Source organism: Macaca mulatta, chromosome 9, assembly GCF_049350105.2.
Source record: "Macaca mulatta isolate MMU2019108-1 chromosome 9, T2T-MMU8v2.0, whole genome shotgun sequence".
Lineage (NCBI taxonomy): Eukaryota > Metazoa > Chordata > Mammalia > Primates > Cercopithecidae > Macaca > Macaca mulatta.
In genome coordinates, this window is record NC_133414.1 from 92930530 (window position 1) to 92943419 (window position 12890).

The 12890-nt window shown below is 36.9% G+C and overlaps 1 long non-coding RNA gene across 1 annotated transcript in view; it reads right to left on the reverse strand.

Moving 5' to 3' along the window:
* Positions 1–2045: 2045 nt before the first annotated feature.
* Positions 2046–12890, reverse strand: part of LOC144331402 (uncharacterized) — a 44807-nt gene continuing 33962 nt past the window's right edge. The window contains exon 2 of the long non-coding RNA XR_013398502.1: positions 2046–2504. This is a non-coding gene — a long non-coding RNA (uncharacterized LOC144331402). The remainder of the gene's footprint in view (positions 2505–12890) is intronic.

Sequence of the window (12890 nt, forward strand, 5' to 3'; positions counted from 1 at the left end):
AAAGTTGGAATTATTTGCTCTACATTCGTTGTAATTACGTGGTAATATTATAAAGAACAAAAAAAATCAACTGAAAAATCAGTAAAACAATGTTTTGGCAGGCTAAAACTCCTGAGGTCTCATTTTTCCCAATCTATAAATGAAGAGGAAGAATCAGTCATCCATAGTTCCTGTAACTGGAAAGAGGGAATCAGTGACTATGAGAGTAGGATTATACATCTGCTGACATGCCATGGCTTCACTATAGCTGGGGAATACTTCTCTCCCCTTGACGTGCAGTGTGACCATTGTGACTTGCATTGATGAATGGGCCAGTGTGGCACAGGACTCAAGCAGAAGTTTGAAATGTGCTTTCACTATTGGGCTTGTTTTCTTATCATCTCTACAAGAACCACATATTGTGGAAAGCTGTTGCTCTTCTATTCTGGCACCTGAGAAGAAGAATGAAACAAAATTGCCCTACTCTACCCACAGATACACATCTTTAAAGAAAACCATCTTAGCTGACTGTTGCGGGAATTCAGGGACCCCAAACAGAGGCACCTGCTGAAGCCGTGGCAGAACATAAATTGTGAAGATTTCATGGACACTTATCACTTCTCCAATCAATACCCTTGTGATTTCCTATTCCTGTCTTTATTTTAATCTCTTAATCCCATCATCATCTTTGTAAACTGAGGAGGATGAATGTCACCTCAGGACCCTGTGATGATCGTATCAACTGCACAAGTTGTTTGTAGAGCATGTGTGTTTGAACAATATGAAATCTGGGCATCTTGAAAAAAGAAAAGGAAAACAGCGATATTCAGGGAACAAGACAGGTAACTTTGAACTGGCCACCGGTGAGCTGGACAGAGCAGAGTTATATTTCTCCTCTTTCAAAAGCAAATAGGAGAAATATCGCTAATTGTTTTTCTCAGCAAGGAGCATCCCTGAGAAAGAGAATGCGCCCTGAGGGTAGGCCTATAAACGGCTGCCTTAGAAGCGCGCTGTCTTTTATGGTCGAAGTCAAAGGGATAAAATAAGCCCCGGTCTCCTGTAACCTGGTCTCCCAGGCTTATTAGGAGGAGGAAAATTCCTGCCTAATATATTTTGGTCAGACAGGTTGTCTGCTCTCAAACCCTATTTCCTGATGAGATACTATCAATGACAATGCATGCCCGAAACTTCATTAGCAATTTTAATTTTGCCCCATCCTGTGGTCCTATGATCTCACCCTGCCTCCACTTGCTTTGTGATATTGTATTACCTTGTGAAGTATGTGATCTCTGTGACCCACACCCTATTCATGCACTCCCTCCCCTTTTGAAAATCGCTAATGAAAACTTGCTGGTTTTACGGCTCGGGGAACATCACGGATCCTGCCGACATGTGATGTTGACCTAGGACACCCAGCTTTAAATTTCTCTCTCTTGTGCTCTTTACCTTTGTTTCTTAAACCAGCCAAGACACTTAGGAAATAGAAAAGAACCCACATAACCATCGGGACCAGGTTCTCCCTATAGCTGACCTGGAGACAAACAAATGTTTCTTTTCACATGCCCCTGAAATGTCAATGTTTTTCATGCAGCAAATTTGAGCAATATGGTAGGAAAAATGAATCTCAGAGTCTATGGATTCTCCAAGGTTTGAAAGCTACTCCTAAATGTCATCATTTTGAGCCCCTAGTCACTGACTTCTGTGATATCACCAGCAATGTTTTCTCTCCTCTACATTCTATATGAAAGGAATGGAAAGGCCCATCAGCCCCATCAAATAATTTATACTTAAGTAAACAAAGGGCAGGCTGTCTAATAGAATGTCATAAGAAACCATTTTCCAAAAAATTGATAGAATGGAAAATTACTCTCATAAACAAATAAACTGTACCAGACGAAGCCATGAAAATCTGAGAACATCAGAGAAAATCTAAGTTCGAACTCTTTGAAGGCTAGCTCACTCATACCTAGGTGTTTCGTGAGAAGATGACAAATAAATGATCTAACAGTAATTCCACAGCGTGTCAAGCTGATTTGCATTGCTATAAAGAAATATCTGAGTCAGGATAATTTACAAAATACAAAGTTTAATTGGCTCACAGTTTTGCAAGGCTGTACAGGAAGCAGGGAGCAGCATATCACATGGCAAAAGCAGAAACAAGAGAGAGAGGAGGAAGCTGCCATACACTTTTAAGCAATCAGATCTTGTATAAACTCAGAAAGAGAATTCTCTCATCACCAAGGAGACGACAATAAGCTATTCGTGAGGGGTCTGCTTCCATGATCCAAACATCTCCCAGCAGGCCCCATGTCCAACAGTGGTCATTACATTTCCATATGAGATTTGGAGAGAAGAGACGTCCAAACCATATCATTCCAACCCTTGGCTCCCCAAATCTCATGTTCTTCTCACATTACAAATTAAAATCCTTTCCTCTTGGTAGTCCCTGCAAATCTTAACTTTTTCCAGCGTCAAGTCCAGAGTCCTAAGTCTCAGATGAAACTCATCTCCTTCTGCTTCTGAGCCTGTAAAATCAAAACAAGGTATTTGCTCCCAAGATACGATGGTGTTATAGGCATTGGGTTAATATTACCATTCCAAAAGGGAGAAATTTGTCCCCAAAAAAGGGATGATAGGCCCCACACAAGTCTAAAACCTATCAGGGCAGTCATTCAATCTTAAAGCTCCAAAATGATCTCCTTTGACTCTAGACCCTGCATTCAGGGCACACTGGTGTGAGAGCTGGGCTCCCAAAGCCTTGGGCAGCTCCACCCCTTTGGCTTGGGCAGCTCCACCCCTTTGACTTAGGTAGTTCCACCCCTTTGACTTGGGCAGCTTCACCTTGACTTTGCTGGATGGAGCCCACACAACTACTCTGATGGGCCGGAATTCAGTGCCTGTGGTTTCTCCTGGCTGACAATACAAGCTGCTGGTAACTCTATCATTCTTGGGTCTGGAGGGCAGTGGTCCCCTTCCCACAGCTCCACTATGCTGTACCCTGGTGGGAACTTGGTATGGGGGCTCTAATCCCACATTTCCCCTTGTCATTGCCTCAGTAGAGTCTCTTTGCAGGGGTTCCACCCGTGTGGCATGCTTTTGCTCAGGCAACCAGGCTTTCCCATATATTTACTGCTATTGAAGTAGAAGCCAGTAAGCTTCCCTTACTTTTGCAAGCTGTGCACCCACAGGCTTAAAACTATGTGAAAGCTGCCAGGGTTTGTGGTTGTGTCCCCTGAAGCAGCAGTCTGAACTATACGTGGGTCCCTTTGAGCTGAGGCTGGAGCCAGAGCAGCGAAGATGTGGTGAGTAGTGTCCTGAAACTGAGAAGGCAGCAGGGCCCTGGGCCTGGCCCCTAAAACCCCTTTTTCCTGCTATGTCTTTGAGACTGTGATGGGAGGAGCTGTCTTAAAGACTTCTGCAATGCCTTTGAGGCCTTTTCATTGTCTTGGATATTAACACTTGACTCTTTTTTAGTCATAATCTCTCTAGCAAACTGTTTGGATTGCAGCCTGTTTGGATTGTTTCTCTACCACAGGGCCTGGCTGCAAATTTTTCAAACGTTTATGCTCTGCTTTCCTTTAAAACATAAGGTTCAACTTTAAGTCATTTCCCTGCTTCTCTATCTTATTGTTGTTAGAAGCAGCCAGACCACATCTTTAATGCTTTGCTGCTTAAAAATTTCTTCCACCAGATACCCTAGTTTATCACTTTTCAGATCAAACTTCCACAGATCCCAAAAGTATGAACACAGTGCAGCCAAGTTCCTTGCTAGGGTGTGGCATATAGGACCTTTACTACAATTTCTGTTAACTTTCTCATTTCCAACTGAGATCTCTTCAGCCTGACTTTTACTATCCACATCTCTATCAGCATCTCAGTCACTACCATTTTACCAGTCAATTGCAATTAAGAAGTTGCAAACTTTCCCTTATCTTCCTATCTTCTTCTGAGACTTCCAAACTCTTCCAATCTCTGCCTGTTACCCAGTTCCAAAGCTGCTTGGACATTTTCAGGTATATGTATAGCAATACCCCACTCCTGGTACCAGTTTTCTGTGGTAGCCCATTGCTGTGTTGCTATAAAGAGATACCTGAGGCTGGGTAATTTATAAAGAAAAGAGGTTTAACTGGCTCACGGTTCTGCACACTGTACACTACAGATGTAGTGCTGGCATTTGCCTCTGGTAAGGGCCTCAGAAAGCTACAATCATGGCAAGAGGTGAAGAGGACCACTGGGAAGAGGTGAAGAGGATCACTGTATCACATAGGAAGACTGGGAGCAAGGGAAGGGGAAGTGCCACATGCTTTTGAACATCCAGATATCATGTGAACTCAGAAGGAGAGTTCACTTATCACCAAGGGGATGGCACTATGCTATTCATGAGGGATCTGCTCCCCATGCACCAAACATCTCCAATCAGTGCCAACCTCCAACAATGGGAATTACATTTCAACGTGGGATTTGGAGGGGACAAATATCCACATCATATCACGGGGGACTCCCATATTCTAATGTTGAGATCACTGAACTCTTCTAACCAATCTCCAATTTACAAGCTCTAATTATTCTCTGCCAAGACCATTTTAGGACTAACTCTGGACCCACAAGCCATGTAGGTACCTCTCCCTAACTCCCCTCTTTTGAGATACCTTGAGAATGTCCATGGTCTTTGTTGAAACATCAATTAATAAACTTAACTTTGTTCCCTAAGTGTATTTTTTTTGTGTTATTTGACTGATGGCATCTACAAAGTAAAACAGCAGTTTATCCATGCCATTTTTTAGTCTTGAATTTTTAAAGCTTGAGCCCAGTGGGACTAACCTTTAGATCAATTATTTCCATAGGGTAAGAAAGGTCTCAGGGTCTTTCACCCTTACTCAAGCATTTCCCCACATGCATTCTTGAAAAAATTAAGGTATTTAACAGAAAAATACGTTTGAGAAATTTAACACAATATAGTCCATTCATAAAGAGTCACAATTCATGTTAGCACAAACAACTGCCAGAGAAGTCCTGCAGATATTTTTTTAATGTAATATTACCTTTACACCAAATTATGTCACCAATAAAGCATGTTTCTAAAGCAACATCGACCAACTTTTCAGGTCCATGAAAATCAACATCTACTCGTGTCTTTGTTCCATGGAAGTTTCTGAGATTTTTCAGTGTATTGATTCACAGAATAATGTCCACTCTATTCCCACTCACATTCCAGGCATGATCCTCCTTTAGTTTTACACAGGACATTCTGTACAGGTGAGTAAGTAGTCACACTGTCAAACATATTTTGGAGCATTATAATACATGTTGTGCATTAGCTGTAAGCATATTGTGCTTTACATATTTCTTTACAGAACATAATTCATACAAGTAGAGTTGGAAAATTCTAGCCCCAAACTAACTTTAACACAAATATAATGACTGTATTGTAGAATTAACCAAAACACCCACGGAAACTAAATTGAGAATGATGGTATGGTATTATATTAATAATAATTTATAATTGAAAACAACAGCAATGAAGACCTCAAGAAGACACTCAAAATTTATTGATAAAACGTCTTTTTACAATTTTGTAATTTCCCAAAGTTCATGTGCATAGTAGAAACCTTGCTAGGTTGTTAAATGTTGCCAAGACTTAACAGTAAGTTAATGAAATAGGTTCATTGTTAAGTTCTTGTCAAATGCAACTTTCAGTAACCATTCTTACAGTTTACAAACAAACTGGTTTCAGTTCCACTTATAAATGAAAACTCATGGTTTGCAGTAACTTAACTTATAGATACTCTGGCTTTCTTTACCAAAATAATGTATCTTTATCTCCCTTGATTTGAAAATAAAATAAGTAAAAATGAATCATAAAGGCTTTCTAGGGACTTATAATTACTACAGTGCAAACTAGGCTACAGTTAGCTAAAGATCAATTAATGGGTTCAATGCTTCACTAAACTCGGCCAAATGACACAGAGTAATTCATCATTTCACAGTTAGACAGTTGTACATAAATATAACATTTACTTTAACTTGGAGTTGCCAGATAAATGTAAAATTGGGATATTAAATAGTTGTTAAAGGGAAACGAAAAACAAAAATGGAATGGTTGCTTTCTATAAAGTAGGTTTTGCTGAGACATCACTTTGACAAACAAAGTCAGTTCAGATCAAACTGCTTTTGACTTCTAATCTTATTAAAATGGGAAGCCAAAGACCTAGTATCATTGATAAGTTTCACAAGGCTCCAAAAATGACTTATCTCATGAGCCAGGCATTCAAGTGCAGTCCACTTAGTAATGTTTTCACGGCAGGATCTTGCAGGCTTTGAGTGATATTGCCATTTTCTGGAGTTCTCAGCGGTGCAGCTCTTGCACCCAGTTGTAACCAATTTCACTGATCAGTAGCTCAGGCTTAGTTTCACCCTCATAAATTCAATAATTCATTTGGCAGCTGCAAAGTAGACAGATTTTTAAGAAATCTCAGGTTTTTGAAAGAATTAGAAGACTCACCGATTCTTTATTTGCTTCTGGATCCTGACATTAGTTTGGAGATAGGGGAGGATTTACTGTTTCCAAAGTGTTTACAAGGATTTTTATTTTATTATTTAATTTGTACTATTTTTCTTTTGAAAATAAAAATGGTTTTATTCTTATGGTCTGTTGAATGCCTTGGGCTATGTGTTTCTCAGATGTGGGCATTATTTGGACCATGGAGTTAGACTTACCAAACATGAACACAGACATAGGGCATTTTCCTTGCAGAAACATCTACCCCAAATATTGTGGCTGGCAGAGCCAATTGTAATTATAGAGACTGGCTTTGTGACTTTAATTTCTTAAGTGATAAATTTAAATGTGCATATATGTAATTACATTGTCCGAGTTCATTTCGTAATTCTTCTACTAATTAGCTGGATAACCTTGTAGACAAGTGTGTAACCCTCTCTGTAATTCATCAATAACTTGGAATAACTTTCAGTTCAGAAGACTAATGATATTAAGTTCAGAGACATAATCATGATAACATATATAAAAAAGCTTAAAACAGTGTCAGGCACATAGTAGAAATTTAAAAAGTGTAATCCCTTTCTATGATTATTATCTTCACTTTTGAATAAGCATATGTCTATCACTTGTTAATTGCTGTTTAATGTGACTATAAGTTGCTCTTTTTTGTTTTTATTTTTTTCTTAATCATGTAATTCCTTAAAACAATTTAAATATTAAAGATAAATAGTGAAAAGTAAGACTTTTTTAATCTCCACAGTGTCCACAGTTGTCATTTCATCCAGTGATATTTTATGCTAAAATCCATTCTTTTAACTTTTTATCTGGAACTTTAAAAGAACATGGTGAATACAAAAGAAATGATATTATCCAAAATAAAATATTACTTACTTGTGTATTGTTTCTAATAATGTTAACATCATAGTAACATCATTGACCACTTGTTATGTAGCAGATATTTTGCTAAGATTACATTTACCAATGCATTATATCACTTTTTGTTGATTACTTATTATATAGCAGGTATTCTTCTAAGACTATATTTATCAATGCCTTATATCATTCAATAATCTCAACAGTCTTATGATATAGGTGTTATCATCAACCTCGTTTTATAGGTAAGCAACTTCCTAAAGGTAACTCACATGGGATTAAACTGTACACTTAAAATTTAGAAGTTTCCAAATAAAATAGAAATCTAAATACATTGACTTTTTAAATTTCAGAGGCATCTTATAGTCTATCTTTGCTTTCTTTCCTTTTGTTTCAATGCTACCTACTTTTTGTAGAGGAGATTACTCCATTGTAGGCTCCTTGCCCAGTCTCTAGCTCACTCTGCACACTGTCAACAGTTTACAATTTCCAAATTTCAACTTTACCAAGAATCTTGTTTTCTCAGCAGGTCTCTCTGATTTCCTACAGCTTAGCATATAAAGTACAAACTACCTATGCTGCCTTTCAGGGCTGTTCTAGGTCTACCTCCACCTTAACTATCATTCTTATTTCTCCTAATGCCTAGAATGACTTAATAAATAAAGGTTACTGGACAAGTTTCTTAATCATATGGCTAAAAAAACTGTTAAAACAATTATTCTTAGACAGTAGACTAAAGGCATTCAAGATTTCAGTGTGAGTAATTTGGATAGTGCAAAACATAGTTTCTTCGTGTTTACACTAATTATTTTATTTGTAGCTATTGATGAATTGCTTGAGAATTTGAAAATGTGAACAAGCATTCATTCTGATTAGATGTTTCTTGGGAGCCAGAGCTTTTTCATGGATGTTAGAGCCTGCTTTTAGAATTCACAGAAACTCCTGCTATAGTAGACTTTACATAGGGGCCTATTTAAGAGGAATCACATTGGCGATCATTTCTACTGTTGGAATTTTTGCAAGGAATCTTTTACATTTTGCAGATAACTCTGTCAGCCAATCATTTTCTTTCTGGTAAGTCAATAGTAGCATGTTTGAAAACATAGACATCCTGTTCATCTCTTTTTAATAAGAATGCTTTGAGATCTCCAAAGGCTGGGAATATATTTTATTCATAAATGTATCCCAAATGCCAAGCACATTTTCTGGCATTAATGAGATATTTTTTGAATAAAGAAATTCATGCATTGTTTGCCTACAAAGTAGAATTGGATATCAGCCTCTTCTGTGTGGGCTTAGGAGGATTGCTGCAAATTTCCAGGAACTGGATAATGTTTTGAGGTAAAAGAGAAATTTTACCCCCTTAAAGTCCAGGGACCTACAGGACTACATATAATTTCTTCCAAGACATGCTGGTGATATAACATGTGTTGTACATAAGCATCTTTTTGGGATCCCAAATGTTCACTGGTATATCTCAGGAGAATGCTTGCAAGTGGACTTCTGAGTGGAGTTGGCCAACATAAATCATGCTTATTTTAATCTGTGTTATCTGTGAATCATTTTGTTTTTGACTTCCTCATACCTGATCTTAACAGAAAACCTGAGATTGTTAGAGAAATTTTATAGATCTTAAACAGAATATTTTATGCGTTTTTTTTGAGAGGAGACCTGGAAATTCAGAAATGAGGAGGAAAAATGGAATGTTAGGGCAAGTTCAAAGGAGTAGAAATAAATTAGTAAAACAGGAAAAAATCACAAAACAAGAGAATCTGTGTACAGCCATTGTCTCTGTCTCCTCTCTCTGTTTCCTGTCATATTCAATAGTGCCCTTTTAGTTTTCTTGGCACCTAGGGAGTTCACACATTTTCCTTTATTGTTATGTTAAAGCTTATCATCAGGAAATAGTAAAATTCCTTCATGTCAGAATAATAAAAATCTACTTTCTCTTCAAAGGAAGTTTCATGTTTATCGGGGATAAACTGATAAAGGAATAAATTGTTCCATATGGCATTTGCAGCAATCGTGAACTGGGTGGGAGGAGTATTAGAGGACGCATGAAAATTGACATGACCAGGCACTTCTGAAACAGAAGATCATAGACAATCCCTGAGTGGTAATATTCCCTTTACTTTGGAAGCAAATAGTTACCTTCCAGAAATTCACTGGACTCCTAAAAGTGGTCCATGAAAATTTCCCTAATCTGTACTGTGAAAATTATCCAAAATAATTACCTCCTCTGAATTCAAATACAATCATAACATAGCAACAATTTAATTAGTTTTGTAGTATAAAGTTAAAAAAAAATTCCTTGATCAGCTCAACTATTTCACTCTGGTGCGCATCTTCCTCTATGGCCAGTGGTACTTTGTTCATATCACGCTGTGCAAAGCACCTTATGCTTAGATCATTGTCATTTCTTTGTTCACTAGTCCATGTAAGTTTTTTTTTTGAAGACAGCAATCATGTTATTTTCGCCTCAGGGATGGCACAGACTGGCACATAGGAGTTGCTCAATGAATGCTTGAACAAGTGAATAAATGAGTCTCTCCTATGTGCAGGGAACTATTATCACAGAAAAAGGTGATAAAGATAACTAACACTCCTTTAGCGAATTTATAACTGCTTTGGACAGGCATGACACATCAAGAGGTATATTTACAAAGCAATTTATTTTTATCTCCTACTAGAGACGAAAATTTCTCTCTGTTGGGCTATTTCTTCCTCTGCTCCACTAAATTCTGGTCACTTAAAAATAAGACAAGATTCTCCAGTTGGTAAATAAAATGTTGACGCCTGTGTTATAGTCAAAACTCTAAACTTTATTATTATTATTATATAGAAATTTCTCCTCAGGCCTACTACAGTGGAGTGGTTGTGGAGATGCAAGAACTAGAGCTGCTGGTTGGCAAGGAGTCAGCCTCTTGGAGGCCTGTGGTTACAGTTGAGGAGTGTCTCACTAAAGCCTTTCACATTTTGGAAAATATAATAAGGTCTCAGAAGCTTAATTCCAGTTCAGTGTATTTTTAAAATGTCTTATTTTTTTGAGGCTAAGAGTTCATTGGCTATAAATTATGAATGACGAGAAAAGGCTAACCTTGAGGAAATCTGGGGAAGATAATTCTAGACAGAAGGAGCAGCAAGGGCAAAGACTGGGGAGCAGTAATGAGTTGGGAATGTTTGAAGGAAAGAAGAAAAGTCAGGGTAGCTGGAGTTCAGTGTCTGATGGGGGATGGTATGGGATGGGAGCCAGAGTTTGGAATGGAGCAGATCATCTAGAGTCTGTGGTAAAGTTCTTTTCTTCCATCTGGAATGCAGCAGATCATCTAGAGTCTGCGGTAAATTTCTTTCTCCTTCCTTCCTTCCTTCCTTCCTTCCTTCCTTCCTTCCTTCCTTCCTTCCTTCCTTCCTTCCTTCCTCCCTCCCTCCCTCCCTCCCTCCCTCCTTTCTTTCTCTCTTTCTTTCTCTTTCTTTCTTTCCTTCCTTCCTTCTTCTTTTCTTTCTTTCTTTCTTTCTTTCTCTCTCTCTCTTTCCTTCCTTCCTTCCTTCCTTCCTTCCTTCCTTCCTTCCTTCCTTCCTTCCTTCCTTCCTTCCTTCCTTCCTTCCTTCTTTTTTTCTTTTGTTCTTTCTTTCTTTTTTTCTTTTTCTTTCTTTCTTTATTGTTTCTTTCTTCCTTTCTTCTTTCTTTCTCTTTTTCTTTTTCCTTCCACATTATTAGGGTATTATTGACATACAAAAAGCTGTAAACATTGAATATATGCAATTTTATGTTTATGGAGATAACTATATACCCATGAAACCATTATCACTGTTAATGCCATCAACTTATCTGTAACCTCCTAAGGCTTTCTCCTGGCACTGCTGTTTTTTGTTTGTTTTTGTTTTCTGTTCAGAGTACTTACGATAAGATCTATCCTCTTAGAAAATTTTTAAGTATGTATTATTTTTAATAATAGGTCTTATATTAAACAATACATCTCAGGATCTTTATCATTTTTCTCCTCTCCTTTTTTCTTCCTTCCTTCCTTCTTTTCTTCTTTCTTTCTTTCCTTCTTTTTTCTTTCTTCTTTTTCTTTCTAAAATTTAATTTGCAAAATGAAGTCCTTAGAGAGTGTAAGAAGGTTAAAGAGGTGTTCTGATACACATTTTAAAAAGATACATCTGGCTGTCGTATGAATAATTTGGTTGGTATAGAGTGCAAGAGAGAAGGGATGCAGGGAAACAACTGGAGGATGTTTCAGTAGTTAATAAGGATCAAGCAGAGCAGGTATGGCAATTCATTTTGTAGTTCAAAAGTAAGATGCAAAATGAGTTTCCAGGTCTTGGTCTTCAAATAACACTCTCTATTAAATGGAACTGGGTCTCCTTGGAGAAATGGTTGATTTCAGGACTGGGACAGAGAAAGTACAAGAAATAACCTGGAAAACTGTGTGGTAGAAATTAAGAACCTACTCCAAAATTGATGGAGACATATCAGAAAGGTATAGAGAAGCCAGCTTGAAATGGCTCACATTGGCCAAATCTAGTACTACCTGAGCATCAAAATAAATGATGGCAGTATCACAATACAACACATTGAATAAAATAGTAAGACACAAATGCATTGTGTATGTAATAAGAAAGTATACAAATTTCAGAGAAAGGAAATCTCTTTAAAGTAAAATGCCAACCAATAAGCAACATCTGCTTTGAGAGGGTTAGTATGCATTCATGCATTCACTAATGGCAAACTTGTGAGGTATCAGTGGATAATTTAATGGAACAGAGCTCTCTTTGCTATAAAACTTTAGCAGGAAAAACTATGTAATAATAAACTTTTAATTTTTTTCTCTCTTTCCCTTCCTTTTAACAGAGTAAGCAAGATTGAGAGTGAGAACAAGATTCATGCTATAAGAAGTAACTTTCCCAAGTAAAAAGTTTTGAATCATTATAGTCTTTTAATAAATTGCAATAAATCACAGTAATTATCACTTGTGCTAAAAGTTTTTAAAATCATCTATTTGAATCAGCCAAATAGTAATGTTTCCACTTGCAAATGAGTGAATTATCAGTATAAAATTGTTTCTAACTGAACAGGGATTAGGCTTTCAAAATTGAGTTTATTGACAAAAATTAATAAAGATAATCTAATTTTGCCTAATGTACTTTTATGCATTTAGTGACCATAACAAATAACTTGTTATATCAGGCCTGAGGTTGATGAGGCAGATATTTTATAATAAGTTTTTATTATTATGGTTATTTTGTATTATAATGTAATTTTATTACATCTTGGAATAAATATAAAATTAATTTTCTTAGCAATTTCCCAAAAAACAATTTTGCTGATACTAATATAAGAGTGATATGAGTTCCTTATGAGTTGTTTACCATAATTGTTCTAGTAATTATATTATAAATGTTTATTTTCAAAGACTTTTTCATTTAACAAATAATAGCATATATGTTTTACCCAAGCAAAGAAAGGTTGTAATAATGATAAATTGATAGCCAAAACAAATCTTTCAGATTTAAGGTTTCACTTTCAATGAATATATTA